General features: G+C 42.1%; 1 long non-coding RNA gene across 1 annotated transcript in view; it reads left to right on the forward strand.

Annotated features, from left to right (window-relative positions):
- The window catches only part of LOC116570745, a 190196-nt gene that overhangs the window by 137838 nt on the left and 26727 nt on the right, over nucleotides 1–25631 (forward strand). The window contains exon 3 of the long non-coding RNA XR_004277543.1: nucleotides 11252–11372. This is a non-coding gene — a long non-coding RNA (uncharacterized LOC116570745). The remainder of the gene's footprint in view (nucleotides 1–11251; nucleotides 11373–25631) is intronic.

Raw genomic sequence — 25631 nt, forward strand, 5'->3', positions numbered from 1 at the left:
CTAGAAAGTTCTATGGGCATATAGGAAGAATGATTAAGTCTAAATGGGACTTTGCTAATATAAATAGAAATCAGAGGTGTCTTCAGATAAATATATATCTTTTAAACAAATTTTTTGCTGTTTGCCTAGAAATTAGAATTTGAATTTGTGTAGAATAAGAATTAGAAGCTGGTTGCTTGTTCTGAGTGAGAGGGTTAGAATTAGTATTAGAAGCTGGAAGAGTGGTTAAATCAAGTCCCTGAAAATTGCAAGACTGGTCACATGGCACTTTGGCAACGGCAAGACCTATTTTAGTAGCACGAATTTAAAAACCTCAAAAGAATTAAGTATTTTCTCACAGGAAGAATTCAGACTGATCTTGTTTCAACAGCACCAATGATAGTGGTCATAACTTGTGTCTTCTCTCCTTGACATTATAAAGTCTCTGACTCTGAGAACCAAGAGGGTGGGGAGAGTGTCTGCCCTGTTTATCAAAGTATCCTCAGCACCCAGCTAAATAAAACTCCTTCCCGTTTAACTTTTGTCCAGTTCTCTGAATGCACAGAGAATGGCAGAGGTGACCCCCAAGATCAACAGATGCCTATTTTCTTTCAATAGAGCTACGATCCCTTTGCATCTAAATTAAGCCACTTCTTATTGCTTGTTCCCACTCCAGTTTCTTGAACTATCTTTCCCTGGATTTTTAAGACTTCCTATGGGTTCCTATGGGCTCCTCTCTCTTCTTACTACTTACCTGATCCGTCTCTTTGTGGACTGACCGGGTTTTCTTGATTCACCTTTCCAAAAAATGACAATGACTCTTCTCCTTAGGAGGCATCCTCAGGGAATTCCAGCATCAGGCAACAGACAAAAAGCAAAGTTAGAGGAACGAGCCTAAGCACGGAATGTGAAAGTAGCAGATCCAGGACTAGATCTCTCACACTGCAAGGAATTGCCTGGAGATTACGCTAAAAAGAAAGGCCGCAAGGGCAATTTTTACAATCCTGTGGAATTTTTGAAGACTTTTTGGGACCAAAGTCGGTCCAATTAACTCACATTTATGTGCCTCTAGGAGCAGTCTCATGCCCCAGGGTTAAAACTGTAGTTGGCAAGTAAATCAGTTCACTTGAGTCACTCCTGTCTCTATAACCTCAGCAGTAAGGTAGGTGGCAGCAATCAGGGCTAACAGCAAACACGGAAAGGATCGCTCCAAATAAAATATTAACTAATGCAGATCTGCTGTGTAAGTGGCTTGATGCATGGTAAATTGCATTTGCAGTTGGCCAAATGGAAAGTGATGTATGTCGGGCACAAGAATAATAAATACAAGGAACGATCAATGGAACTGAACTAAAGTGGGATGGTTTTGAGAGACGACTTAGAGTTATATCTTCCAAACATGGCTAAAAAAAAAGGACTCAATTAAAAAGTAAATTGGAAAACTATAAAGTAGCTGACACAAATACAAGGTTAAGTTTATGGAAGTTATAAATGCTAAACAGTTTCCCTCTACGATTCCAATTTCTGCACACTCTCTGATTCTTCTTGTGCCTTCCATTTCTTTTTATGAGTATTATTACTCAACGGGAGAACAATCAGTTATATCAGAGTCATTCATTGTAAAGTTTGTGTCAATAATTTTTATTGAAATAGGACAAAAACAGAGGAGTTTGTGTCCATAAGCATGCATAAATAGGAAAGAAAAGTAAATTATTATGCTATCAGGATACCAGGAGGCGTCTTTGAACTGAAGGAGAAAAAAGAAAAAACTCTCCTTGTGAAAAGAATAGAATGTGCTTCATTTCAATATCTATTACAATTATGAAAGAGCCAGAGTGTTCTATGGCTTTGAACAGCCTTTGTGAACAGAGCTTTGTGATCAGGACCATGGTTCTGATTTCCAGGCCCTGAGGCTGGTAGTTCAATAACCAGCGGAAACAGTCAGGGCTTTGGGGACGGAGAGTGAAGTGAGGGGTAAGAACCAGTCTGCTCTAGACAAGGCGATCACAAGAAACCTTTCTGGGGATTTTTATCTTAAATATAGTGGTTTTTCTTTTCTTTCTTTTTTTTTTTTTTTTTTTGTATGTGTGTCTTTATGGAATCCAAACCCCCTGGGTCATGGTGGGGAGGCAGACAGTAAATTATCTTTCCAGTTTCCGGGTTTGAAAATTACAGATTTATAAATAATACCTGGTATGGTGCTATGGAAGGTTCTGATTGGAGGGACGTAGAAACCGGGGGAAGAATGAGGTGGGAGAGGAAAATCTCTCTGTTGGCATGCTTACATGGATACTGCCATTAGAATGTAAGCTATTCTAGATGGGAGAGAGTCTTCATTATTTTTGGATCTCCAGATATCCAGTGTCTGGTACACATTGGCATTTGGTGAGTGGGTCCTTTTTTTTTTTAAAAAAAAAAAAAGATCAGTTTATTATTTCCTTGGCGGGGACGGGCAGAGGAAGAGGCTGAGAGAAAATCCCAAACAGGCTCCATGCCCAGCGCAGAGCCCAACGTGGGGCTCCATCTCATGACCCTGAGATCCTAACCTGAGCCGAAATTCAGAGTCGGATGCTTAACTGACTGAACCACCCAGGCACTCTAGGTGGGTCCATTCCTCTGCTGGTTTGGTCACCTCCAAGTTCACAGCCAGCTATATTAACGACAATCACATATTTGTTAAGCTGGGTTAGAATCTATTGTAAATATCTAGCGAAAGTGTTGGGATGAATAGTCAGGTAAGAGTGGTTTTGAATAGCGAATAGTAATGGTTACCAGCAGGGTCATCATTGTTCACAGGCCCGAAGCAAAGCACAAGGAAAAAGCAAGGTAGGCGGTTAGGACTCTGTTCATGTCGCCCCTGAGGCCTCAGGAGGTTGCCCTGTCATCTCCTGCCCTGCCATTTCCCTGTCTAGCTGTCCACGAGGAGGCTCAGGCTTACGGTGCTCGGCGGGAGCCCCTCCCTGCTCTCTCTCCCAGAAGTTCAATTAAAAGAGCCCTTTGGTGAACTGTCAAGGTGGCAAGTTATTCTCTATTATAAGACTTCCTCTTGTTTGTGTCATATGCAAAGTAGCTAGCCCATTGTGTGGATCTCAGTAGAGATAACCATTTACATAAAAATAAATGCCAACCACACTAGGCTAACTTGAGTTGGAGCAAGGCATGTTTACAAGGTAATTTCTTTATCTGCGCGGTGCACTCTGTGTTTATTGCCAATGCATTTTTCTGTCATGGTCTTTGTTCCTCTGCTTTCCATCCTCTTGCTCTTGCTAACAGCTTTGACTTGGCTTTTGAATTCTAATATTAAAGACCAAACTGATGCTAACTTATTTTTTGTGGTCAGTTCAACAAACGTTAGCACATAAAGACAATAGTAGCCATAGATTTAAAGTTCACTGGTTAGAAATCACTGATCTAGGGACGTCTGAGTGGCTCAGTTTGTTAAACACATACCTTCAGCTCAGGTCACAATCCCAGGGTCCTGGGATCGAATCCCACATCAGACTCCTTACTCGGTGGGGAGCCTGCTTCTCCCTCTGCCTGCCGCTCCCCCTGCTTGGGCTCACTCGCTCGTTCGCTCTCTCTCTGTCAAATAAATAAATGAATAAAATCTTAAAAAAGAAAGAGAGAGAGAGAGAGAGAGAGAGAGAGAGAGGGAGAAATCACTGGTCTAAAGCTAAGCCACACAACCTGGCCTGCCCCAGGGTATACAGAGAACTATTTAGCCCCAAGACAAGTGAATTTTGTTGGGTCTGCATAGTAGTGTATGTAGTATGTGTGTGTGTGTCTCTGTGTGTGTGTGTGTGTCTGTGTGTGTGTGTCTATGTATTCAGTGAATTAGCTGCTAACTTTTAAAAAAGCGAGTAATTTCACATAAAACCAATCCCTACATCCACTTCTTTAGAAACTGAGAAAGCATGGGTGTCGAACTGTAGCAGTCTCATTTATAAACTCGGGAGGTGTGTTTTCCCTGTTTCCTGTTTGCCTGCTTCATTCATTCACACTTCCTGCCTGGTTCTGGTAGGCTTTTCAATTTGCCACCTTTCGCTGGAGAACAGCAGCCCTGCTCTCTTGCCTGGCTTTGAAAATCCTTGCTAGGTGGTCTTGCCTCTGACCCCTGGCCCTTTGGTAATGATCATAACTGATAGCGATGGTCCCTTGAAGGCAGGGCAGGTTCAGAATCAACAGCAGTTATCAAACATGTGCTATGGGTCGGTTACTGAGTTCTCATAGACACTGGCTTTTCCAGCTCAAGCTTATTGTATAATCACCTAAGGGGAAATGAGTTCTTACTTGGTATTCTTTTTTTTTTTTTTTTTAATAGGAGAGAATCAAATTTCATGGGTGTCTGTATAGGAAATCCACACATATGTGAAAATCCAAAGACAGTGAGGCAACATGAAGTTTATATGAGCTCAAGAGAGAGGTAGGGACCCGAGGACACAAAGGGAAGAAAGCTCGTTAGCACTTACTTGGTATTCTTAAGATTTGGGGTTAATATAGACCTTCCATGGCCATTGCCAGCTGGTGTCAACCTATCCCCCCACCCCCCACCAACCCCCTAATCCCCAACAATTTATGCGTATGAAAAGCTGTGGCCATTGCTGGTAAAGTTTGGGTTAGATAAGTCACCCTTGAACTCCCTGAGTTTAAATGCTGGCAGTACTCTAAGCTAAGGCCGGAGGAAGGACCTTCTCATGAGCACACCATAGATCTCCTACATTAGGACATTTCTGTTAGCAGGAGTGGGCTCCTGGCAGCTATGAACAGTGTTGATAAGGAAAGAGCAGATGCAGTGTTGGCCAGTTTGTAGGGAATGATTGCCTTTTGGGGAGACTGGGGATATTGCCCAACACAGGAAAATGATCATGTCATGGCAGTTTTCTGGACAGGGAACACTCAGCAACGTGAGGTGACATCCCATGCTATATTGTGTATCTGTCTTCCATGCTTCCCCATGCTTGCCCTTCTTTTCTGAAGGGATTAAAAAATCTTCCTTTCTACAATTAAAGACAAAACAAGACAAAAAATTCTAACACCTGAAATCCTAGGCAGATGACCTCTATATATTAAGATAAAACCTTTTCCTAAGAGGATAATATAAAAGAGGGGAGGGTGTTGCAGAGGAATGGTGACAAGATGAGGAAGAGGAAGTACAGCTCAAGAGCTCAGCATGAGTGCACTGGAGGCAGAGAGATCTTTGAAAAATATGAAGTTAATCATATCACTTCCTGGCTTGAAGCCCCCATACCAACCCTGTCCAATAAAAATGTAATACGATTGAGCGCCTGGGTGGCTCAGTTGGTTAAGCAACCGCCTTCGGCCCAGGTTGTGATCCAGGAGTTCCGGGGTTGAGTCCTGCATGGGGTTCCTGGCTCCATGGGGAAGTCTGTTCTCCCTCTGACCTTCTCCCCTCATACTCTCTCTCACTGTCTCTCCCTCAAATAAATAAATAAAATCTTAAAAAAAAAAGAAAAGAAATACAATGCGATCCATAAATGTGAGTCATATGTACAATTAAAAATTTTCAAGTAGTGACATTTGAAAGTAAAAAAAGAGGTGAAATTAATTTTAACAATATATTTAATGCAACATAGCCAAAATATTGTGGTTTTAACAATCAGTATACAAATTATTAATGCATTTTTAATATACTTTTAAATATGAAAAATTAAAAAATTTGGTGGGTGTTTTATATTTGCAGCATTTCTCAATTCAGACTAATTACATTTGAAGTACAGGATGGACCCATGGGGTTAGTGACAACCATGATAGACAGCACAGCCGTAGATGGTTTCCCATTGCCATTAGGACAAAATCCAAAATTTCTTCTATGTTTCAGCACCTGTATAGTTCAGTAGGCTCTGTCAATGACTACCTCTTTTGTCATATCTCAAGGTAAAGTGTATCTCAAGGTATTTGCCCAAGGTAAAATAAATTTCAGTTTGTTGAATTGTTTTCTCTCAAACTTCGATTTGAGTCCATTTTGAGCTTTCTGTTTGTCTTAATCTGTTTTATTTTGTTAGCAACCCTATATTGTATGACTTATTGTAGCTCCTCAGTGTGTTTTAATATCTATATTCTAAAAAAAATTTGAATTTTTAAAAATTATTTTTCTTTTTCAGAGACTTTAAAAAATGTTTTTCACTTGTTTATCTTCCAGTTAGGTCAATTGTTTTTTCCTCTTCCAAATAATACCCACATTAACTTGATGAAAATTTACATTTTTGCAATTACTGAGAATTTCCACCAAGAATTATGTTATGATTTCTCCTTTTTAAAAATATTTTATTTATTTATTTAGAGAGAGAAAGCAAGAGAGCACACACAAGCAGTGGGGAGGGGTAAAGGGAGAGGGAGATAGAGAATCTTAAGCCAGCTCCATGCTGGACATGGGGCGCAATCTCATGACACTGAGATCATGACCTGAGGTGAAATCTAAGAGTTAGGTGCCCAACCGACTGAGTCACCCAGGTGCCCTTATGACTTTCCAGTATCCTTCCCTTTCTCCCAGAAGCATCTTCCCCTCTTGCCTTCTGAAATACTACATTACACAGGATACGTTTCCAAGGAAAATGCCTTGAGACTTAGAGCTGATTTCTATCAACATGGAGGAAATTGATGAGGGAGATCTTTCGGGATCAACACCTGTGGGGAAAAGAAGGTAGTTGGATGGAGCAGAAAGAGAAGCCAGGTTCTACAAAGATTTTGGCCAGCTCCATTGCCAACCTTTAGAATTGTCCTGAGTTGTGGTGAAGGAAAGGGCGTTTAGACACTCTGGACAATCATTAGATATGGATGTCATGGGATATGTCTGCCTCACTGAGGAGGGAGTGTGGCCCTGGGTAAGGAGCTCTCTCCAGCTGAGGCCAGTTTTCTGAGTAGAGGGATAGATCCTTTAGTCATGAAGGGGGTTCTAGGTGGCATATTACAATACTTAACTCCACTTGCTCTTCTGGTTTACTTTCTAGCTGCTCAATCTTTGCATACTTTCCACAAGGTCCCAACTCTAAATATTCAAGTTCTTCTACTCGGTCCTAGATTTTCTTACATTCCTTCTCAGTGTTTTTTCTTCTACCTGTCATTATTCCCTGAGTTGTGATATGTATTTTCCTGGAATCAAAGTTAATTTTTAATGCTTGTCAAACTAGAATGTAACTATCATATTAAATAGGAGATATCACAGATATTATTACTTTGAAAGAGATTACAGTGGGTATTTCAGTGAACATTTTAGTTGATTTTTAGAAAAATTATTAAGTAAATAGTAGCACACAGATGTGCTACTACACAGATATAGCAATGTCGTGACTTGGTTTGGAGCTCCTGTCTAAACCATTCATTCTTTTCCTGGAGTAAACCATTGATATACTGACAGTGCCATTTATATTTTTATCTTAAACCTCTCCTTGGAATTCAGACTCTTATAGCTGACTTCCTACTTGACAGCTCCTCTAGGATGTCTCACGACTTCTTTAACTTTATTATGTTCGAAACTGAACTCTTGAGCTCCCTTCCCCTAAACACTTTCTTAGCCATTTCACCACCACCTGTGTTGTTCAAGCAGAAACCTGGAAACCTTCCTTGACTTCCTTTCTTCTTTCATCTTGCACACGTAATCCCAAATAAGTCTTTTTGATTGTATTTCTGGTGTATGTCCTGAATCTCTCCTCTTCTATCTCCATTGCTAGTGCTTTCATTCAGGCCATGATCATTTCTCTCCTACACACTACTCTCCTTAGTGGCCTCTAATCCATCATGCTTGTGGCATCAAAATATATTTTTCAGTGAATGTATGAGTAGATGGAATAAATATATTTACTGAGCTATTCTTTAATACCCCACAGAAATATTATTCTTCTCCTTAGTGGAGGGCTAGCAGTTTACTTGAGAGAAGGGACAAAAGCTTTGTCCCCTGTGTGGCCTTAGAGGCAGTCTCATGACTCTTTCTGCTGGCTTTGCTATGAGGCATCATAAATAAGTGAAGTGATGGGGCCAGGGGCTCTTTCCTGGAGCACCGCCCAGCCTAACATGGCAGCCATTGGGAGATCAGATGGATTCCACTTACTCTGCTTACATGCCTTTATATTTAGCAAAACAAATTGTTAGGTAGATTACAAGAAATTGATATTTGTCATTTCATTATTAATAAGATCATTTTCCATTGTATATTCTAATTGCTTGCTACTGATATATAGGCAAGTTATTGATTTTCTACATTTTTTATACTTGGCTATCTTCCTAAACTCTTATTAGTTTAAATAGCCTTTCAGTTGATTTGTTTGGGATTCTGGGTAAAAATATAAATCATATCATCTGCAAATAATGGCTTGTTACCTCTTTCTCATCTTATGCATCTTATTTTTTAATTGTCACATTTCAATCTCCAGGATTTACAGAATAATGTCAGACAATGGTGCTAACAATAAGCATGTTTTTTTTTTAAATTTCTGATTTGAATGGGAAGGCCTCTAGTGTTTTAAGTGGGATGTTGGCTGATGGTATATAGTCTTTCTACATCAAGCGTGGCTTCCAGTTTTCCTACTTTACTAAAAACAGTTTTTTTTCAATAGGTTTTTTTCAAGTGTTAGAAAAGATGTCTAATTTCAGGCTCAATCTGCTTCCTTTGAACTTCTTCCTTTTGGTCTTATTTTATAGGTAAGTGTGTTTCTTGCCCATGTTTCTGATATTTGAAACTTGCAATCCTGCTAAGCTTCCCTCTTCTCAAGATTCCTCAAACTGTCCCATATGGGGGCACCTGGGTGGCTCAGTGGGTTACAGCTTCTGCCTTCAGCTTGGGTCGTGATCCCAGGGTCTTGGGATCAAGCCCCACATCGGGCTCTCTGATCAGCAAGGAGCCTGCTTCCCTACACGCCCTGCCCCCGCCTGCTTCTCTGCCTACTTGTGATCTCTGTCTGTCATATAAATAAAATAAAATCTTAAACAAACAAACAAACAAACAAACTGTCCCATATGCACTTGATTTTAGGTTTTTCACCATATGAGTTACTCTCTGTTGTTACTCACATGTTGCCAATGCTTCTTTTAACTTGTGACTGGTCAACTCTGGAAGTCCATTATTTGCCTTCCTAGAAAGAACGTACGGATTTGTCTCTGGAGCCCTAAACTCTTAGTTCATAGAAATACAATGAGGAGTCCTTTAGGAATATTGACCTTTATTCGGAGGGTGTGACACTCTGGCACAGAGTGGGGGTACCCATGCTTTCCAGGTACCATGAAATCCCAGAAGGGTTCTGTTTCTCTAAAGAAATTCTATAATTTCAGTCATGAAAATAAATATGTTTCCTGACAGAGCATAAGCGCTTGGATATGAAGTTTGTTTTAAAGACATTGCTATAGGGGATTTCGAATGTTCATAGCCTCAAAATCATGAAACAAAATGTCAGCTCCAAAATCCGACATGGGGAAAATATGAACAGCCCATAGGCATCAGTGGCAAAGCTACTAAGCAAGCCTGGGAGAAGGTTCTTACCTGTAAACCTTGTGAATTACTCTGTGTTTTTGACAATCATAATGTAATAATTTCTGTTGTGGGTTTATTGTCATGCCAACAAATTTCTCTCTGGATGGAATAAATAGGCTACTTTCAGAACCTCAAAGGTTTATTTCATGACAACCGAGCAGGAGGGAAGGAATGCAAATTTCTTACCTGTGTCTTTACATCTCTTTCCTCACCTCTGGAGATATGTCTCCAACTGCCTACTGGATATTTCTTGCTGAACGTCCTTAGGCTCAATTTTTACTTTTCCCTCTGTTACACTTGCTTCCCCTATTCCATCCCCTGTTTGAATTGTGGCAGAGATTGCTTCTTATTCCCCAAGATCTATGGATCCTTCTAACATAGTAACAGAATCTCTGGTAACAGGGCAAAAGGCCATCCAAAATAATATCCACATACCTTTCAACCTCCTTTGCTCATTCTTTCTAAGATGAGATAAATGAAAGGGTCATGTGACAGTTTCTGGGAACTAACTTCCTTCCTTCCTTCTTTCCTTAGATTTATTTGTTTATTTTAGAAAGTGAGAGAGAAAGAGAGAGAGAGCATGAGCAGGAGGAGCAGAGAGAGAGGGGGAGAGAGAAAGTCAAGCAGAATGCACGCTCAGTGCAGAGCCCGACGTGGGGCTTGCTCTCATGACCCTGAGATCACGACCTGAACTGAAACCAAGAGCTGGACACTCAACTGACTGAGCCAAGCAGGTGCCCCTGGGAACCTTCTTGAAATGACTGCCATTGACAATGCTCTATCTTCTGAAACCAAGAGCTGGACACTCAACTGACTGAGCCATGCAGGTGCCCCTGGGAACCTTCTTGAAATGACCGCCATTGACAATGCTCTATCTTCTGAAACCAAGAGCTGGACACTCAACTGACTGAGCCATGCAGGTGCCCCTGGGAACCTTCTTGAAATGACCGCCATTGACAATGCTCTATCTTCTGAAACCAAGAGCTGGACACTCAACTGACTGAGCCATGCAGGTGCCCCTGGGAACCTTCTAGAAATGACTGCCATTGACAATGCTCTATCTTCTGAAACCAAGAGCTGGACACTCAACTGACTGAGCCATGCAGGTGCCCCTGGGAACCTTCTAGAAATGACTGCCATTGACAATGCTCTATCTTCTGAAACCAAGAGCTGGACACTCAACTGACTGAGCCATGCAGGTGCCCCTGGGAACCTTCTAGAAATGACTGCCATTGACAATGCTCTATCTTCTGAAACCAAGAGCTGGACACTCAACTGACTGAGCCATGCAGGTGCCCCTGGGAACCTTCTAGAAATGACTGCCATTGACAATGCTCTATCTTCTGAAACCAAGAGCTGGACACTCAACTGACTGAGCCATGCAGGTGCCCCTGGGAACCTTCTAGAAATGACTGCCATTGACAATGCTCTATCTTCTGAAACCAAGAGCTGGACACTCAACTGACTGAGCCATGCAGGTGCCCCTGGGAACCTTCTAGAAATGACTGCCATTGACAATGCTCTATCTTCTTTATCCATGTCCTCCTTGCTTATGGCCGGAACAAGAAGGTAATGGTTGGAACTGGGCTTAGTGCAGCAACTTGAATCATGAGGTGACTTTGGGAAGAGAGTCCTTGCACGAGATCAACAGGATAAAAATGAGGCTTGGTCCCTGACGCCCTGGGGCATCATTTCAGTCCTCAGTTGCCTGGCTCTGGACTACTGCTCCTGGAGAGAAGCAAACCTCTGTGTTGCTAATGCCTGCTATTTTCGGTTTTCTGTTATTTGTAGCTGCTCCCTAAGCCTGGTAGAAGCTTCACCATTGTCATTCTTGTCACCCTCGGCAGGAAGCTTATTGTCATCCTGTTACTGAAGCCTAGCGTTTCTAACCCAGCGATGTCTCTTAAATCAGGTATGCCTCTCTTTATCACTAACATTATTATTTTGACCATCATCTTCTGCCAAGATTGTGACAACACACTCCTAATAGTTTACTCTGCTTCCGGGCTCTTCTCACTCTGTTCCACTTTGGACACTTGCTAAGAAATTGATATCCTCCCAGTACTCCCTTGTATCCACATCCCTGTTGTCCTCAAGACAAAACAGAAGCTTCTGAGTATGTCCCAGGCCTTTCGCTGCTTTCCCCAAACCTTGCACAGCATCCTTCACCGGCCACCCTCCCTTCGCCATGACTGTTGTGAGTGCCTTCTCCTTTCCCCAGTCTCGGTGCCTGCTTTCTCATGTTCCCTGGCCTGTGCAGACCCTTACCACTGCCAGGAATAATTTTCAGCTTTCCTCTCCCTGGAAAACACTCTCTTATCATTCAAAATTTAGCTCATATAATAGGTATCATTTTTGAGGGCTTCCTGGGTTTCGGGCACTGTGCTGTAAATGTCACCTGTGTCATTTAGCTCTCGTGACAGCCCCGTGAGATGGGCCTTTTATGATCATCCCCACGCTAAAGAAGAAGCAAAGAAAGGTGAAGTACTTTGCATAAAGTTGTCTAGGGGAAAAAAAAATTGTCGAGGGCAGGTACATAGAGATGGAGGAACCGGTTTATTCAAGGACGAGCAGCCTGACTCCAGAGCGCGCTCTGAACCGTCGCGTTACAGGGCCCCCCTCTTATCGTGTGTTGTCCCGTTGCCCAGTTGTAACCGCCGCTCGGAAGCGTTCTCGTGTTGGCCCAGCCAAGATTTAGTAATTCTTGCCCGCCTCTGTGGTTTTACAGTACTTGTTTATGCCGAATAGATGATCTGCTAATGATCTCTTTGTCTACCTTCTCCTCGAAGAGTCTGTACGCTTTCTAGGGCTGGACTTATGCCTTCTTTATTTTTTGTAACCCAGAGTAGAGTACAGTTACTCCTTGTAGTAACAATCACCATAAAGCCTGTGATATTCCAATGTTCCAGCCTGAAAAACCATCTAACATGAATCTAAAAACTCATTTAATATATATGAAAGCATTTCTTTTTTTCTCTCAGCTCCCCCACAACGCAATTGCGAATCTGTCTTTAAAACAGCTTCCTAATTATTCTTGGCCTGTAGACTGTCCCCTTCGAACCACTGTCCCCTCAGCCATCCGCGTGACCGTTCCACAACACGTGTGATCGCGCTACTCTCCCGTGCATAATCCTCCAAGAGTCCTCGCGACTTTCGTGATGAAATGCAAACTCCCAGGTAACGGATGGTGCCTCACCCCAAAATCTGAACCCATCCAGGCTCACTGCCCCCCACCCCCACTCCCAAATTTGCACTCTCCCTCCAGCTTCCCCCCACGGTAGGCGAATGAAAGCCGCCTCTAGGCATTCTTTCTCCCCTCCTCACACACTCGCTTACTGTTTCCAGGAAAGTTTGTCAAGCTTTCATGAGCTCGGCAAGCACGTGGGGGACCTTGTTAACTGGCAGAGTCCAATTCACTGGAGCTGTATTCAGGTCTGACACTCCAACAAGATCTGACTTTCCAACAAGTCAGGTCTGACTTTCCAACAAGCTCCCTGGTGATAATGAGGCTGCTGGTCCAAAAACCACGCTTTGAGGATCGCAGATCTAGAGTGCCCTTTCCTTCTTCGGCATCCCCAAGTCCTTCTAAGCCTGCACACCGAATACAGCTCTCCTCTCTTCCAGGCATCACGAGTTGAATCTCTGTCTAGTGAGGAGATACGGTAGTGTTTATCCACATGTTCTCAAGGTCTGGCTCCCTACCTAGAACGGAGTGGGAACTAACAAATTGTCGCCAGGTGAATGCTGACGGCTTGTTTAGTGGGCAGAGTGTTTATGGAACAGCAGCCCAGCCTAAAGAAACATGCATATGCCACGAGACACTATCCAATCCAGAAACGAACATCTTGGAATCCTTTTCTGTGCAGAACTATGATTGATGTTTGGGGTGCAGAAGAGAGAAAGATGCGGTCCCTGCCCACAGGGTCCTGCAGAGACACTGGGGAGACAGAACAGCATCTAGGTCATATACAACATAGCATGGTGCAATGCACGGCAAACACGATTTACCAGTGGTGGCCAAGCTGAAGAGGAGCTGTTCTTCATGGGTGTTTGGGGATGTGTTCATGACTGTATGAATTAGACGAGAGGAAATAGTAGACGTCCAACAGGAGACTGGTGAAGGGAGATGTTTCAGACAACGGGACCAGGGTGAGGAATCTTCTCAGGCTTTCTGCCCCACTGGAATGTACATATTCAATGGCGCTTCCATATTCTAGGTATGACACCTGTTGTCACTGCAGCTTTTCCCTCCTTCTTTCTCCTATGACTAAGAACTCAAGTAAGTGAGCATCGTGTTCTTGTAGGGATAATCTTGAATCTGCTCTGATTTATTTAGAAGGCAATTTGATGTAACCCTCATTAGTAGTAGTAATAAGCACCATCTGGGATTTCTCATAATTGATTGGAATATAGCATTGACTTAGCACTGCACGTGAGAACTATCAGTAGGTGCAAAGAGGGATGAGAGTGGCTACTTTGGGGAACATTGTCAAGAAACAGAGTAGTGGTAGAGCAGAGTGGTTATCAGTATAGGTCTAAATTCGGATTGCCTGGGAACCAGCATCAACTCTGTTGCTCACTATCTGTGTGTCCTTGGGCACACTGGGGATAAAGCTGGTGTTTTATCCATAGATCTTTGTGAGAATTAAATGAATAGATACAAGTTAAATGCTTAGAATAGTTCCTAACTTGTGGTACACATGCGAAGGTTGTTCATAGTTATTATTCCAGCATGCTTGGTGTGTGGATAAGCCAACCATACTGTTGATTGTCTAACTGAGGCCCCTTTGGGAGCAAAAGGAGGAAAATAGTTAAAATTACAGGGGGGCAACAGGTATAAACCAAGGCATGTTGGGAAATCTGCGTGTGTCATTATCCTAAGAATAAGGTATGTTGGGCGCCTGGGTGGCTCAGTGGGTTAAAGCCTCTGCCTTCGCCTCAGGTCATGATCTCAGGGTCCTGGGATCGAGTCCTGCATTGGGCTCTCTGCTCAGCGGGGAGCCTGCTTCCTCCTCTCTTTCTGCCTGCCTCTCTGCCTACTTGAGATCTCTGTCAAATAAATAAATAAATAACATATTTAAAAAAAAAAGAATAAGGTATGTTATAGAAAATAAAGCTGGAGAGGTGAATTGGGTCATTTGTTGATTCTTCATCTCTTGGAAGCATGAAAAAAAATAGACCTAGTCTGTTAATATTTAGGAATTTGACACTTAACTGTGTACTATGTAGTGAGGAAATAGTAATAATAATAATAATAATACTAGCAGTTACTAATTACTGAGTGACTACTTTGTTCTAGGTTCTATACTTACTTTCTCACTGATCCTCAGCCTAGCAAGGTGGCTTTTATTTCTGTACTCATTTCCTGTGGCTGATGTCACAATTACCACAGACTTGGTGGCTGAAAATAACAGAAATTTATTGTCTCATAATTCTGGCCACTGAAAACCAAGGTGTCAGTAGAGCTACACTTCCTCTAATGGTTCTATGAGAGAATCCATTTTTTGCCTCTTCCAGCTTCTAGTGGATTTAGGAGTTCCTCGCTTTATGGCCACATCCCTCCAGTCTCTGCCTCCATGTACAACGACTCCTCCTCTTCTGTGTGTCTTCTCCTTTGTGATCTGCTACCCAAACTCCTTCTGCCTCTCTCTCATAAGGATAAATGCAATTATAGAAAGGGCCCACCTACGTTATCCATAATAAGCTCGTCCCTCAAGATCTTTAACCTAGTCACTTTACTATTATTGCCACTTAAGGCAATAGTCACTCTTTTTTCATAAGAGGTAATATTCATAGGTTCTAGAGGTTAGGGCAAAGACATTTCTTGGGGGTCCTCATTCAACTTACTACAATTTCACACTTTATTGAAGAGGAAACTAAATCTCAGAGAGTTTTATTCACTGGCCCAAGTTTGCCCAGGTAGCAAGGAGATGCACCACAACTATAAACCATGATATTTGCAAGTGCATGTTGCCTAGTATGGGTTTGAGTCTCTTGGACTATATAGATGTTGGATAGGAATAGGTCACCTTGAGCTCCATCCAGTGATGGCTCAGTCCTCAGGAGAAAAGGAAACTGTCTGAAATTTGTAACAGACAGATCGACACTTGCACTGTCTTCTACTTCAGTGTAATAGACTAGAATCATGTGGCATTAAAGATCAAAGAAGGGGAGCAAACTTTCCATGTGGCGTTTCTCACAGGTTAAGTTATGAATCCTAACCACAGGGACAGAGGCAATGAGATTTGGCTGTTTTTCATATTTTATCTTAACCGATTTGATGAAAACAATCCAAGTGGTTTTATTTTATTTTTTCTGAGTGTTCTGTCCAACATTGTCAGCCTGGAGGGTGACATAAGAGAAGAACCCAGAAGAACAGGATCTCATATTGCTGGAGATGAAAGGGATGGGTGTGTGAGATAGAAGAGAACACTGTGGTATGTTTGAGTTTATCAGATTTCTTTAGAACAAGAGCATCCCAGTATAAAATGTTGCATTCCCCTCTAAACAGGTACTTGGAAAACAGACATACCATAAATTTGGCTGAGCCACAGTGAAAGAAATACACCTGTTCTCCATGGCTGTCTCTCGGTCTGCTCAGATCCCACATCCATTCTGTGCCCTCCAAAACACACCATTCTTAGTGGCTTAGTGTAGCATCACTTATTTTCTGGTTTGCTTCTCTTTCCTATCAGACTATAAAATATCTCTAGGATATTGAAACTGTGTCTGGCACACACATGTTTGTTGAAATAAACAGTTTATTGTTTATTCTCAATGCCCAGTGCTGATGTAGAGAAGGCAAAAAATAAATGTTTACTGAAGGAGAGACTCAGTCAACCAGAAAGACCTAGTGAAGAGAGTGACAGTATCTAGAGGAACTCATTTAGGGAGAATTGATCATGGTTGTTGATAGGAGAGGCTGTGAGAAACACAGAATCCTAGGTTCTGATCATATTCCTTTGGCTGCCAATTCAGACATATACAGAGCCCAAGCAAGTAGGCATTTCTCCAAGGAGCAATGTCTAAGTGAAGAAAAAAAAATGATCCAGGTAGCAAGGAGCAAAAGGTCTTTATTTTATTGGAAATGTACGTGAGCAACCTTGCCTACAAAGTAGGTTGATCTGCTTTCTTTCTCAAAGCTGCTGCCAATGTAAGCTCAAAAGGCTTGTACATGATGAGAATATTTGATAAAGGGAACATTTTCCTGAACTTTGAGTCTGTCAAAAAGTATGAGTACCAGAATTTTGTTTTCTTTCCATCTTGCCCTCAACCCAGAATAGTTCAGAACACAGAGACTGAACTTGCTAATAATAACTTCAATGTGGTCTAGTCCTAGGTTCTGGGCACCAATTCCATGACTCCGTAGGGTGTGGTCAGTGGGGCAGGTGAGCGAGCACAGGGACCTCTGGAGAACCTTTACCGCCTGTCCCTGTGATTCAGACTCTTAGCTGAATAGCCACTTCCTAGTCAAGATGATTTTCTTGGAGAACTGCATCAAATGAATGACTAGTGAATAAGCTAGAAAGGTGCTTCAAGTCCTCTGATGGCCTCCCCACTCTGTCACCTTAGCATATTAACAGCATTGAGCAAATAATGCTGAGCTGCATTTGCAACGGTGACTGGAAATCTTACCTCCAAATGAGTACTCTGACCCGTGCCAATGGTCTCTTGGGAATCTGTGCATTGGATCCCATGAGGATCCCATTGTACAAAAACACTTGTGGAAGTTCTTCTTTGGGCCATATTTCAGTGTCTTTGAAAATCACATTCATGAAAAAAAAAAAAATCACATTCATGTTTGGGGCCCCAAACTGATTTTTGGTGGGCTCATGTTGATGGCTCATTGCTTACCTTCTATCCCCTCTCATCTGCCAACAGTAACCTACTTTTCATTTGGGAAAGTACCCCATCCCCATTTCAAGTTGTCCCTCAAAAAACTCCTTCACCTTGGCTGGCCGGTCAGAGAATTCCGTTTCCCTGGCCACAGTGATTCAGTGATGGCAAAGGTTGTATCAACAACTAGGTTCACACAAAGATAAACACCCAAATCTGTGAGGTAGTGCTATGTAACCAGAAATGAACATTAGAACTGGGGTGAGGACAGCAGAATCAGTCAATTCAGAGAATTGTCTAGAGAGGAACACATCAATTTAAGACCTAGAATCCTATCTGGCCCACTTTGCCTATGGAAGGATTTGATCCAAACTAAATAGAGCAAATCCCCAGGATACTGGCAGACACCTTTCACTACTTCTTCGTAATCCTTTAAGTCAATGTTTGATGAGAACATTCTGGTAAAATGGGTACTTTTGCTCCATCCCTGAGGAAAAAGTTAATTGTCTGGTAGATTACCAGGAAAGCTAAAGCAAGAGGATCTCCCTTATGAAACAGGATAGGAAAAAAAAAATGCACAGTTTGATTTTTTTCATTTGCTACATTTGCTACTATGTTAACAGTTGCTTTTTGGCAGAGAGTAAAGAGTAGAAAGAAAGCCCAAGGTTTGTTTCTCAAGAAATCCTACAAGAAACAAAAGAAAGCTGTTCTCAGAGTCTAGAGTGGTTTTGCCAACAATTATGTTTCCTGAAAAATAAATAATGCATTCTGTTTCCAAAAGGCCCTGACAAACTATGATAGGAAAAAAAAAAAAAATCAAATCTTCTCCTTTGGTTTTAGGGTGGCGAATTTCATGACGGAAATAAAGTGAGTCTGTGTTCTCTAAGTAATTTATTAGCGCATCTTGGCACAGCAGCACTAATGGGCTTGCTGCCAGGTATTCCAAGCAGCAGTTTGTCATGTCTGACTCTTTAGTTCTTTCAAGCAATTGAAGAAATGGCCTTCTGCAGGCTGTCAGTGACAGATTCTAGCTCACTCACATAGATAAAGCTCAATTAGCTCCTGGAAAAAACATCTTTTAAAAATGCAATGAGCTGCACCATGAAAGATAGGTAGACAACCGCACCCGAAACAAAATAAAATGTTACTGTTGAGGGAAGGACGTGTCCACAATGCGCAAGTGTAGAGCTGTTTTACTGGGCCGTTCTCTCCACTGAACACAATGGAACGGTCATTTTTAATTACTGTCCTGTGGTAGGTAGGGTAGATCTTTGCCCTAAAAGCATGATAAGGTTGGCGGTCCTGAAGAGTTAGCATGTCCTCCCTTCCTACCTTCCTTCCTTCCTTCCTTCCTGACTAGGGCCCATACTCTATAACCTGTAAGGAATTCTGGTGTAGAATAGAGGTATCGAAGTTTCATCTCTGGTGAAATGGTAGCCTGCAAATGTGTGGTTTAATCGGCATAGTTTTTTAAATGTTAGGTAAACATGTTAAAAATCAGAGTATTTTGCACACACAAAAATTCAGGCTGTTGGCCTCTCTTAAATATTGAAATACCTGGAAACTGGATATATATTTCTTCAGGGCAAAAACTGACTTATGCCAAGTACCTAGTGAGCCCTGAAGGAGAAGTATGGCTTTCTCTGTTCACCATGGTCTCCCCATCAAGCTGATTCACTCATTGCTGGTGCTTGCCTTGCCCTGGTCTAGACAGAAGCCTAGTTTGTGAGCCTACGATCTTCAAGTAATTCTGAGGTCCTTCTGCATCCGCATCGAAAGTACTAGAGATTCTTATTAAAAATGGAGACTCCTAGGTCCCTGCCCTGGACTAGAAAAACAGAACTGTGAGACTCTGAGGCATGGTGATTCTTTTGCAAACTACAGTTGTTGGAATCACTGGTATCAATGACTAGATAGAATTAGAATTATAGTCTTTAAAAAATAGATGCAAATGTTGGAGTGCCTGGGTGGCCAAGTCATTAAGCCACGTTAAGCGTCTGCCTTTGGCTCAAGTCATGATCCCAGGGTCCTGGGATCGAGCTCTGCATTGGGTTCCCTACTTGGCAGGAAGCTTGCTTCTCCCTCTCCCTCTCCCCCTGCTTGTGTTCCCTCTCTCGCTGTGTCTCTCTCTGTCAAATAAATAAATAAAATCTTAAAAAAAAGAAGCAAACATTAACACTATAAATGGACTCATTTTGACATTCCATAGGAATATATTTTTCTCCTAATTATGTTACCTTAGTCTTAATGGTTACTCTTCCTCTGAAAATGCCAGCTAACCAAAATTACCCTGCTGAGGAAAAAAAAAAAAAATGGCAGTGCCTGTTACTGACTTGGGCCAAATTTTCAATTTGGAGATAGAATCTACTATGTTTTATGAACTAATTTGTTCTCTATATAACTGGTTGAACTTGTTAGCTATATTTGTTTCTGGCACTCCTAAATCATAATTACAGGAAATAGTTCCAGAGTTAGAATTCAGTTGGCACAGAGCCTCAGTGAATTAATAAAAACTCTGTACTCCTGCCCCCCACCACCCGCCCCCAGATAACTCTTCTCTGACTTTTAAAGATTATAGCTAGGAAAGGTCAATATTATCCATTATAACAACCGCAGTGATGATCCCTTCTGCCTGTATGGTGTTTTAGAGTTTATGGGGCGTCCTCAGATGCCTTATCCCCCCTGGTCCTCTCAGCTACCCTGTGTGATGGGGGCAGATGAAGAACTAAAGCCGGAGTTCTTACTGCCGATCGTTGTGGAGCGATAAGATTCTTAGGTTTCACAAAGTCAGGATTGCTTTTGTTCTATTACGTTGGGCCCAGATTTGTAATCCAAATACCCTGTAGGTTTATTCCCAGGTAGGTGTCACACCTTGTACACGTCGGGATCATAACTGAATCTTTTCAGTTGCCTCAGGGAGCCCCGAAACTTGCTGTTCTTCACCTGGGAGATCCTGCGAACACCACCATTACCGTGTTGTTTGGGGAGCTGTGTTACTGGCACTGTTGATTTAAGTTTCTAACCCCTCTCTGCACAGTGTTTTTTAAAAATTGCCCCATTTCCTTTTTTCCTCTAGGCAGACAAAGAATCCAGCAAAGAAAAACAAAACAAAAAACAAAAACAAAAGCAAACGTCTGACAAATTCTTTTTTTAAGATTTTATTTACTTATTTATTTGACAGACAGATATCACAAGTAGGCAGAGAGGCAGGCAGAGAGAGAGGAGGAAGCAGGCTCCCTGCTGAGCAGAGAGCCCGACCAGGGGCTCCATCCCAGGACCCTGGGATCATGACCTGAGCCGAAGGCAGAGGCTTTAACCCACTGAGCCACCCAGGCGCCCCAGGTAAATTCTTTGAGATCTCATCATTTAACATCCTCCCAACATCCTCCCAGCATTCCAGGGCCACACGGTTTCTTTTTATTTTTATTTTTTTAAGATTTTATTTATTTATTTGATAGAGAGAAAGAGCACAAGTAGGCAGAGCAGCGGGCAGAGGGAGAGGGAGAAACAGGCTTCCTGCTGAGCAGGGAGCCCGATGCAAGCCTCGATCCCAGGACCTTGAGATCATGACCTGAGCCGAAGGCAGACACTTAACAGACTGAGCCACCCAGGTGCCCCTCTTTTCTCTCAGTTTTTATGAGTTTTTATCTTCAAAAAACATTAATTTGGGGAGCATACTACTTGAGTTAATATTTGAGAATGAGGAGGAAATAACCAAACAAAAACCTGAACAATAGTCATGATAAAACACGAACTTGAAAACTGCCCCAACTGGTGAGTGTGTGAGCTGTAAACATGAGCCAGGAAATCATCTCTCCCACCCTGCCTCCCAAACAACACTGGCTCCTGTCTAACTTCTGACTGGCACCTCAAGAAGAAGAGCAAAATATTCTTTTAGTTTGGTTTTTGGAGGCAGGCAGTCCCGGACAATTCTGGAGTACCAGTCACGAACTTGGTGACTTTCCGTAAGTTAAATAAACATAGCTTCATCATGTGTACAATGGTTTTGTGAGAACTGAGTGCACACGTGGTAAGCCCTGAGAATATGCCCATTTTAAGTAGAAGGACATGTTAGCTCTTCCAGGAGGGTTAAAATTAGGGTATTCATGTCTGTTAACACTCTAGAGAAAATGAATTTATTCTTTCCTCAAGGAAGGATGTAGGAAGGAGAAGAGAACTCTGGGCTATAAGGGATGCAAATCAAGTCTAGGTCCCTGGCACAGGACCCAGTCTCAGGTTAGCCGCGAGACTGCATGAAGGACAGGGCTTGGAGATGGGTGAGGGCTTCAGAAGCAGGACAGGAGCACAGGAGAGGGATGGAGTGGCACTGGATGCATACAGTGTGATGACGAAGTGGAAATCACATGGATTGTGTAGTGAGACAGGCCCGAGTTGGCATGTGGCCCCTAACACCTCGCATCACTATGACTTTCTGTGGAATTGGTTTCTGCCATTGTGAAATTTAAATGATTTTGAATTGCAGGATCGTTGAGAGAATTTGTAGTAATATATGCAAAGAACCTGTTACATGGTGAGTACCCCCAAAATAGTAACTGTAAAAACAGATATGGTTTTTGTTGTTGGTGGTGGTGGTGGTATTTTTTTATTTTTATTTTTTTTGCATCTTTGCTAAAGAGGTGCTTTTGTTCAGAGAAAATGTATATTAGAATTGCCAGGATCTTCTGAATTTCTGTGTCTGCTTCTAAGGATAATCACCATAGAGGACACTGCTTTAAATGGAACCTCAGCTGTCAGTGGGCTTGTAGAATAAAAGGACTGGTAACGAATTTGGCCCAGGCTTTGGGGACATGAAGATATGTTAATATATAAGACATATATATATAATATGTGATGATAACAGCTAACACTTGTCAGGTACTTCCTATGTGTCTAGAAATAAGCTAATCAATATATATTCATTTGACCCTTCTCATGTTATTTTTATTTGAGCCTCAAAACAATCATAGCCTGACTTATAGAGAAAGAAACAGATACAGAGAGGTTTCCTAAGTTGTCTAAAGTCACACAGATTTTAAGTGGTCGATGTGGAATTCGAAACCAGATAGCCTGACTCTGGATCCTGGTCTCTAAATATAAGTTTTTAGTAAGAAAGGCATTTGAGCCAAAGAGGACTACCTTTTGCATTGTTAAGATTCTAGCTGAATTGCTTGAGTCAGCAATTTTTTTTTTTTTTTTTTTGGCCAGTGAAAGCTGCTCTGCGGATGTCAGGAGGAAAATGAGGTTATAGATCTCTTCCTGTCTGGAGTGTATATTTATTGTACAGTAGGATGTAATCTAAATTATTCACATTTTATATTTTATGGAAATTTTAGCTTCTGTAAATCTGAGATTTCAGGACTAGAGTTATGTGTAATAAAGTTCTTATAAAATCCATTTAAAAGATTAATGATAGATATATTCATAGAAAATTAAATCCTGATATTTTATTTTCTCAAGCTTCCAGATCTTCCAATTTCACTTGCAGAGATTGTCTTTGTGACAGAATCTTTTCTTTATGTTTCCTGGTCAAAGCCAAGAGCAAAGTGGCTTTCTGTGCTGGTCCTGTGGATGCCAGCACTTCCCTTGGGAAAAAGATATCAGCTCATTCTCAGAATAGGTTGCTTCCAAGATTTCTTTATAAATTTTCCTTTGTAGACTTGGGATCAAACGCTTGGTTAAAATCTGGTTCCTACCACTGAAGACCTAAATTGAAATTACAAAACTCTCCAAGCCTCTGTTTCCTCAGCTGCAAAATGAGGACAATGCATCTCATCTCACAGCTGGTCATTAGAATTAAATAAATACCAGTTGAATGGGACTGGCAGAGGTGAGTCTTAAAATACACACAGTTCAATAGGTAGAGAAACAAATGAACACCGCCAGCTTTAGGCTTGTGAAATCACATTATTGGTTGATGGCGACCACCCACGGAGAGTTTACCAGAAAGGACGCCTTCTTCTGCTTAATTTCATCAAACCATTCATTCGAAACAAAGGGAATATACAACTATTTATTCATTTGATCTCCTTTGGCATTTGTTAGATTCTTCCTCTGTATTAGGCACTGGGTGAGGTGCTGAAGTTCCTCCAGCGAGGAAGGCTTGGGCTCGGTGAAGGTGTTCACAGCCACAGGTGGACATTCCTGAGCTCCTTGGAGCCACATCTTGGCCCTCGTGGGAATGGGGCTCTGCCGTGACCTCAGTTGAAAAATCGGTTGTCTCTGGTTAATATCAGTGGAAATCTGTTGAAGCTTAAAGGAGATTATATTTTCCTTTTGTACAACTTACTGTAATGATAAAGGTCTCTTTGCCATCTGTAATTATTCTGAAAAAGATGTTTTCATTGCTGATGAGGTGCAGGCGAGTTGAGAGAATCAGGGAATCAGGGCAGGAAAAGCACAGTGAAAGGAATCAGCGAACAGCACAGAGCCCATCTGGTCTATGGGGGAGAGAACATGGACTTTGGACTCAGACAGACCTAGATTCAAATCCTGGCTCTGCTCTTTGTCAGGGATGTGTACTTGGCCATCTTCCTCTCCTTGCTTACAATCGTTTCCCCTGCTGTTAATTGGTGATAGTAGTGTCTTTCTGGCAAGATTATTGTGAAGATTAAATCAGCGGACACTTGAACGGTAGCTAAACCCCAAGTTAACCAGCACAGGCTAGGATGGTACGTGATGTACGGAGATGACCAAGTTATGAAACACAGCTCTTCAGTGTCTGTTAGCTCCCACCACCTCCACCTTTTGAAAACCTAATCCTCCTCAAAAGCTTAGCGCAGATCTCATCTCTGTCTTGACTTTTCCTGGTCAGCTAGGTCACAAGTGATTTCCTGTGCATCCACAGAGTATTTTCTATCCCATTTCTTGTGGGTTTTCTCATATTCTGTCTTAATTGTAGTCCTGTACCTACTTATCTCACTGCTTCAGCTAGAGGGTGAGCTCCAGAGGCACAGGCGTGTGCCTGTGCATCCCTCTAGCCCTCACTTAGCTTGATGTCCAGCACATTGTAGGACATTGAAGAACGTGGGATGAATGTGGCAGAACTACCCATGAGGGGAACACTGGCCATCAGTCAGGACTTTCCTCATATTCTGAGCTTTTCCCCCTCTCTGTTCAAACCTCCTCCCCATAAAACCAAACATGTCTTTTCTTTCATGGTAGTGGATAAGGCTTTACTCCTCCAGCTGAGGCTAGTCCTTCTCCTGTGCCCAGGACCACACTCATCCTCCTCAGGGACCACACTCCATCAGTTAATCTCTATTTCTCCTTTCCCCTTGGTCTTTAATTTCTTTATGTCCATCACAGTGCAAAGAACAGAGTCTCATACACAGAAGATACTCAGTAAGTGTTTGCACAAGAGAAGAAAACAATTCATTTGTTTAAGGGAGGATTTGCAGAAGGTTTCTTTTAACTTGTTCCTTCAGTGCAGATTTCATAATTTTTCAGCTGTAAAATCCTTTGCTCAAACGTGATCTTATGGGAGGACTCCATTTACAAAATGTGAAAGCCACCTGCTCCGGTTAGGTAGGGATGGGCAGGAGGAGGGGAGGCTCGAAGCTCAGCAACCTCACTCCCTGTCTTTTCCCACTTTAGAGAGGGAGTTTCCAGGCAGTGCCCTTGGCATAACATGGGCACATTTCAAAATGAGACTTAGATGTACACACTTTTTAAAATTTTTTTTTTATTTTTATTGTTTTTATTCATTTATTTGACAGAGAGAGATCACAAGCAGGCAGAGAGGCAAGCAGAGACAGAGGAGGAAGCAGGCTCCCTGCTGAGCAGAGAGCCCGATGCGGGGCTCGATCCCAGGACTCTGAGATCATGACCTGAGCCGAAGGTAGCGGCTTAACCCACTGAGCCATCCAGGTGCCCAGATGTACACACTTTTTAACCACAACTTTTGAGGCTCACATCATTTACACTTAGAGAGCTTGAACATCATAGCCTGTTGCTCATTTTAAGAGTTGTTTCCAGTGTTGACTTTTACTGCCATCAGTGGGTAGTTTTTCTATTTTGGTCAACTTCATTCAGCAGGAGGAATAGAATAATCACGCACAAAGTGGTGCCTGAACTCTTCTCTCCCTTGAAAGTGTTGGCAGAGCAACGGGATGGAGCTCTTCTCGCTGAGTCTCAGGATGTAAGCCAAGTGATAACTACCTTGTCATACATGAGAAAGAAGAGTTGCTTTCATGAATTCCACACTTTGAAGGATGAAGGAACACCAAACACTCTGCACATGTTGTTTCCTGAACTCTCAAAGACATTTTGTTTAGCCACAAGCTTCATCAAACCCAGTTTTCTGTGCATCCTTATTAAGCCACTAGTGACTGCATGG

This window comes from Mustela erminea, chromosome 12, assembly GCF_009829155.1.
Source record: "Mustela erminea isolate mMusErm1 chromosome 12, mMusErm1.Pri, whole genome shotgun sequence".
In the NCBI taxonomy this organism is placed as follows: domain Eukaryota; kingdom Metazoa; phylum Chordata; class Mammalia; order Carnivora; family Mustelidae; genus Mustela; species Mustela erminea.